This window comes from Onychomys torridus, chromosome 14, assembly GCF_903995425.1.
Source record: "Onychomys torridus chromosome 14, mOncTor1.1, whole genome shotgun sequence".
In the NCBI taxonomy this organism is placed as follows: domain Eukaryota; kingdom Metazoa; phylum Chordata; class Mammalia; order Rodentia; family Cricetidae; genus Onychomys; species Onychomys torridus.
The window spans coordinates 65,632,094-65,638,795 of NC_050456.1; the positions used below are offsets into that span (position 1 = coordinate 65,632,094).

Sequence of the window (6,702 nt, forward strand, 5' to 3'; positions counted from 1 at the left end):
ATCACCCTCCAGTCTCTGCTCTCACATTCTCATGGCTTTTTCCTTATATCTCTGTGCCTCCCCCATGGTCTTCTCACCTCTCTGTGTCTCTTCTTCTTCTAAAGACACTATCCATACACCAATATGATGTCACTTTAATTATATTTATAAGACTTTCCATAAAGGTCTTATTCTAAGGTACTAGGAATTACCAGTTGGGCATATCTCTATCTGGGAGTTGAGGAAAAAGCATAGTTTGTGTTCAGCTTCTCTCAGTTCAACTATAACCAGCCAAGTAACCTTGAATTGGGCACTGTCGCTGGTCCTCGATGTATTCTCTGCTTTTCACATTGTTGTAACCAAATATATGCTCAAAAGCAAATTTAGAGAGTTCATTCTGGCTTACAGTTTAAGGGGAGACAGTGCATCATTGTAGCTGGAGTTTTCTCCAGTCCTGCCCAGGCCTGCAACCACTCAGACCCAAATAAACACACAGAGGCTTATATTAATTATGAACTCTATGGCTGAATGGCTCAGGCTTCTTGCTAGCTAGATCTCACATCTTAAATTAACCCATTTCTATAAATCTATACCTTGTCATGTGGCTCATGGCTTACCGGTATCTTTACATCTTGCTTCTCCTGGCAGCGGCTGACAGTGTCTCCTCACTCAGCCTTCCTGTTCCCAGAATTCTCCTCTCTCTTTGTCCTACCTGTGCTTCCTGCCTGGCCACTGGCCAATCAGCACTTTATTAACCAATCAGAGCAACACATTCACAGCATACAGAGTGATATCCACAGCATACCATGGTAGGATAGATATGGTGTCAGGAGTGGGAGATGCCTAGTCACAATTTATATGCAATCACAAAGCAGAGAGTAAGAAGGAAGGAGGTGGGATCAGACCATAAAACCTGAAGGTCAGCCTCACTTTGTCCTGTGAGACTCTACCTCCTAAAAGTTACACAGCTTTCCCAAACAGTGCCACCACCTGGGATCTGACTGTTCAAACAAGCCACAACACTCAGGGTCTTCATTTATATGTTTTTACGTGAATGATAAGAATACTTTCATATGCAACTGTCCTCAAACAGAAGGATTTGTGAATGATACTAATGTGTAATCCCACTAACCATGAGCATGCCTGTGGTGACTGATGCATAGTATTCCAACATTGGCCCTAATCCTAGCCGTGGGTTGCTCTGGCTCCCCCAGGTCGTCTAATGTACCAGTTCCTTGCTTGCCTGCAACAATTCCAAATAGAACATTTTATTATTCCATCCTCCTCTTAATTCTGAGTGAGCTAAATTATGCCTGCCAATGATTGAGCCTCACCAATTGCATTACCTCACAACTTGCCAGGTAAGTCACAGTCATAATGTAATGCAATGTGGCAGCCTTTTCCTCCAGCACAGTCTCTAAATTTGATTACTCTAAGTGAGAAAATATTCATTGGGAGGGCCATCAAGACTGCACATGGCCTGTTTAGCATGTGAATGTAAATTCAAATGGCAGGAGTGGGAGCTCAGGAGGCAGCTGTCTGACCACTAGTCAGTCATTCTTCTGGCTCTCCAAACTGGGCAGAGCTGATGTGTGTCTGGTTCTGTAGCCTTTTGCAGAATTAGCCCATGAATCACAAAGTCCACTATTTGTCATAAATTAGAGGAGACAGTCAATGTTGACTTCTGAAAACAATTAAAAGAAAATAGAACCTTGCCGCTTTCACAGACTAGGTACATCAGGACATGTGAAATAGCCTTCATTCAGGCTCTTCATTCTACTATTGGTAATTAGGACATGATACCAAGATGTATCATTTTAGTAAATGATTTTTTAAAAAAATAGCACAGTGTACACAGGCATTGGGTTCATTCTTATTCAGTTCTATACTGGAAAATGTAATGTCTCCTTTTCTATTTCCTTAGGATACTTTGCATTATTAAAAAAAAAAATAAATAACAATTCCATTTCATCCACTAAGTCATCCAGAAAGTCCCAGTATCATGCCTTATCAACTCCGTGCGAATGCCATGCAATTGATGTCACAGCCTGCTTGTGATCCCATTGCATGGATGCTACTTTTGGGGGTTGCAAAATAGTCTCTAGTTCATTAGCAAATTGTGGTGTAGCTGTGTTCTCATATGGTAGACCTCACTCATCAAGAAAGCATGCCATTCCATACAACATTGGGGAGAATGAGTGCAGCAGCTCCTCCCATTGGGTTCTGAGATGTCACTGTTCAGGCACCATGTATCTTTTTAAAAAATTTTTGTGTATTGTGATAATTTAAAATTGTCTTTTTATTTAAGGTTTGCAAGTGAAGAAAAATCTTGTATATCTACCCTTATATTTGCCAATTTCAGCACTTCCATTTGTAAGATCCAAACTTCTGTTATCACTGCTTTTTGCCTGAAGATCTTTTTATAATCCTCTTGAACTGGTGGCTTGCCAGTGGTAAATTTTTCAAACTATTTTTCTATGAAAAACATTGCTTACTTTTTTCTGTTTGGAAAGATATTACATGCTGTTGGATATTTGTTCACAGTGTTTGTTTTTTTCTCACCCACCACCTTCTGGTGAGGTAAAAATGTTCAGTTTCCCTTTATAATAACTCCTGATCAGAAGTCTGGTGCTGGTCTCATCTTGTTTGAACTATGTATTTTTCTTTGGCTGCTTAGTGGGTTTTCTCTTCATGATTTTCACAAGATTTTAGACTGTCTTTATGTTCTTTAAATTGATTGTGTTTGGTATTGATTGATCTTCTTGGATTGAGTTTGAAGTTTCAGCATTTACAAACACTATCTCTACTCATTCCTCAACCATGTGCACCCTTCCCTGACACCCTAGACACCTCTGTGATTTCCCACAACGTTCTCACCGTTGAAGTCTTTGCATATTTTTAAAGCCGTTTACCTTTTTTCTGTAGTATCTTATTTTCTATTAGTAATATTGAGAATCTTTCATTTCTGGTACTGCATGTTTCACCACTGTAAATTCTATTCGGTCTCTTTTATGACTTGTATTGATCTACTTCTGCTTTTGCCCTCTTAAGCGTGTGACTGTACCCTGTTTATAAAAGTCCTTCCAATTTTCTGACGTTAATTTTAGAGTCACTAATTTGGGAGCCTCTTTTATTACCTTTGCTCCATATTGAGGACTGGATTTTCATGCCTCTTGAAATGCCTGATAATTTTTAATTGGCTGGCAGACATTAATTTATGCTGTGAGATGCACAACTTTAAAGTAGGCTTTCAAATTGTATTGTACCTTATTCTGGTATTTGGTTAATTTAAATCATTTTAGTGTTTCCAAACTTTTTATCAAACACTTTTTAAAACTCAGCCCCACCACTAATCTTACATTCTTTTAAGGACTGAACCCCAAATCTTATGTTTGACCTTGTCTTCCACCATCACTCATACCATAGACCTGTTTGCCGTGAGAACTGTGGAAGTTGTTTTGGTACTGTTGCCTGGCACTTCTTTACCTAGCTCAGGAGCTTCCTCTCACTCCTGCAGATCAGTGCACAGCCAGTGCATCAGGGGTCTTCTCCACACATGCTGTTTGTCTCCGCTGCCGCCAAATTCTAACCACATTGATTTTTCTCAATCAGTAGTGAGGGGGATCCCCCGTACAGAAGGGGCTTCCTCCAGGACCCTGGATTAGGCACAAACCGCACCCAAACACCTATTTTCCCAGAGAGATCTTTTATTAAGTGGGTAGGGAAAGTTAAAGTGGCTGTTTTCTGACTCAGAAAACAGCAGCAAATGACATTACAGATGAAAGTTTTAAGAGGAGCAAAAGGGGAGGTCTGTGTTAGGATGGGCTACAATGTGTTGGTAAAGGAGATAGGCAACAAGGGAAAAAGGGGAAGGAGACAAGGGAGAAGGGAGAAAGGACTACGTCTGGATAGAGAGGAAACAGGTGTGGCACATAGTGAGGTGCTTAATTTTAATTGGGTGTGTTAATTACATTATCCAGAGGGGTTTCTGATTGCTGGATTTCAATACTTGAATCCTGGACCTTGGCAGTAAGCCTTAGGAGGTCAAATAAGGGAATGGACTTTGGTGGCGAACTTTAGGGATGTAATCTAAAGATTTTTAGCAAGGCATAGGGAACGGGAGAAGGGTGAGGCCTGCCAGAGCCATGCTGACCATGCCTGAGCTGGTCAGGGTCTTCAGGGATTTCTGTCTCCTTCTCTCAGCAAAGCTGCCACGTTGGGTTAGCAACCCTCCTTCCTGCAGGGAAGTTTCATGAAGATTTCTTCATTTCTCTCGGAGCTCACAAATACTACGTGTGTGTGTGTGTGTGTGTGTGTGTATCTGTGTGTAGTTTGTACATATAATACATACAAAAAATGCTTTATGTATAATATACATAATATGTATTATGTATAATTATAATCCATATATATATAATATATAATGTGTAATTATATATACACTTTGAAGTGGGAGAGCAAATCCAGCCTCTGTTATATCAATACTAAAAGCAAATCAACTTTTTAATAATTTTTGAACCACCTAAAAAGATGTATCTACAGTATAGTCTTTTGGCTTAGGCTTTCTGTGCTAAATGTGCCTCTTAAAAAACATGACTAGTGTAGCTTTATTCATTTTCATTGCTGTCTCATAATCACAATTCAACAACTAATGTTTTCTTGATATGGCTTCTAGAAACTGTTGTCAGGCTCTAAGGATACCCTATAAGATCTTGCAAAACTCATACTCTCAAAAAGAACCTCCAAGTTAAAAAAAAAAAAAAATTCCCTACTTGGAGAGAAGCTTGTTAAGACTCAGGAAGTTTTAAAAAGGGGTGCATAAAGACTAGGAAGCAAACAACACAGGAAGTCCATGAAACTGGCAGGATGCACAAAGCCCCTCCCTCTCCAAGCTTATATAAACAGTAAATACTGAAGAGACAGAGACCACCTAAGCTGCATTGAAGAGATTCTCTCTGAGCCATTAAGCTGCCTCAAGTATGCAGTGAGCCTTTGTGAGCTGTAATTACGCTGAGGTAGGCTCCCAATATTGCAGCTGCTTTTGAGACACCCCTGTTCCTGTGACCTATCACCCATATCACTCTTGTTAGTAACCCAAATAAAAACTCATTGGTTCAACAAGTTGTTCTAGTGATATCCATTATTTTTCTGTCATCAGTTCTGGGGTGAGTAGACATATCTTCCATTTTGCAATAAAGTTTTATTCCACAATAGAAAATATTAGCAACTTGTAGTAGATTCCAGATGTGGATGCTATGGCTTAGAAAAAAGTGATTGGGTGCTTGCTTCTGCAGCACATACACCAAAACTGGAATGATACAGAGAAGATTAGCATGGTCCCTGCACAAGGATGACATGCAGATTAGTAAAGCGTTCCATATTTTTAAATGTAAAGAGCAATATGGCACTACCAGAACCTAGTGATTCTACAAAAGCAAGACCTGAACATCCCAACACAGATGAAGCAGAAGAAAACGGCTTTAAAAACAACTTTATGAAGATGATAGAGGTCCTTAAAGAGAATATGAAAACTTCCCTTAAATAAATCAAAGAAAAGACAAACAAAAAATTGAAGGAAATCAAGAAATCCCTTAAAGAAAGCCAAGAAAAAAATCAAACAAGTGAAGGTAACAGTTCTAGACTTGAAAATTGAAACAGAGCCAATAAAGAAAACACAAAACAAGGGAATTTTGGAAATGGAAAATCTGAGTAAATGAGCTGGAACTGTAGATGCAAGCATAGCCAATAGAATACAAGAGATGGAAGAGAGGATCTCAAGAGTTGAAGATATTATAGGAGAGATAGATTCATTGGTCAAACAAAATGTTAAATCCGAAAAATTCTTAACACAAAACATCTATGAAACCATAAAAAGAATAAGCCCAAGAAAAATGGGATAGGATAAGAATTTCAGCTCAAAGGCACAGATAATATTTTCAACAAAATCATAGCAGAAAACTTCCAAAACCTAAAGAAGGACATGCCTATAAAGGTACAAGAAGCTAGAGAACACTAATTAGACCAGACTCCCACCACCAAAACAAGTCCCCTCACCACATAAATAATCAAAACACTAAATATACAGAATAAAGAATATTAAGAAATTCAAAAGAAAAAGGCCAAGTAACATAGAAAGGCAGACCTGCCAGGCAATGGTGGTACATGCCTTTAATCCCAGCACTCAGGAGGCAGAGGCAGGCAAATCTCTGTGAGTTCGTGGCCAGCCTGGGCTACAGAGCGAGTTCCAGGACAGGCTCCAAAGCTACATAGAGAAACCCTGTCTCAAAAACAAAAAACAAAACAACAACAAAAAAGCAGACCTATCAGAATTATATATAACTTCTCAATTGAAACTCTGAAAGCCAGAAGGTCCTGGACAGGCATTCCGCAGGCAATAAGAGACCATGGATGCCAGCCCAGACTACTAAACATGCCAAAGCTCTCAATCATCATAAATAGAGGAAACAAGATATTCCATGATAAAACCAGATTTAAACAATACATTTCCACAAATCAAGCCCAATAGCCTTGAACTCAGAGATCCACCTGCCTCTGCCTCCTCAGTGCTGGGATTAAAGGTGTGTGCCCCCACTGCCCAGTTTTTTTCACTTACACTCTAGAGCTGTTTTTATTTGGTTATATTTTTCTTCATAGATTCATCTTTTTTAGCAGTCCTTGCTGTGGATATCACTCTGTGTAAATAAAGTTCTGATTGGCCAGTGG

General features: G+C 39.3%; 1 non-coding gene across 1 annotated transcript; it reads left to right on the forward strand.

Moving 5' to 3' along the window:
- The first annotated feature begins 5,257 nt into the window (after nt 1-5,257).
- LOC118595980 lies at nt 5,258-5,364 on the forward strand. Its single transcript, XR_004946650.1, has one exon. It is a non-coding gene; the product is annotated as a U6 spliceosomal RNA (small nuclear RNA).
- The last annotated feature ends 1,338 nt before the right edge of the window (nt 5,365-6,702 follow it).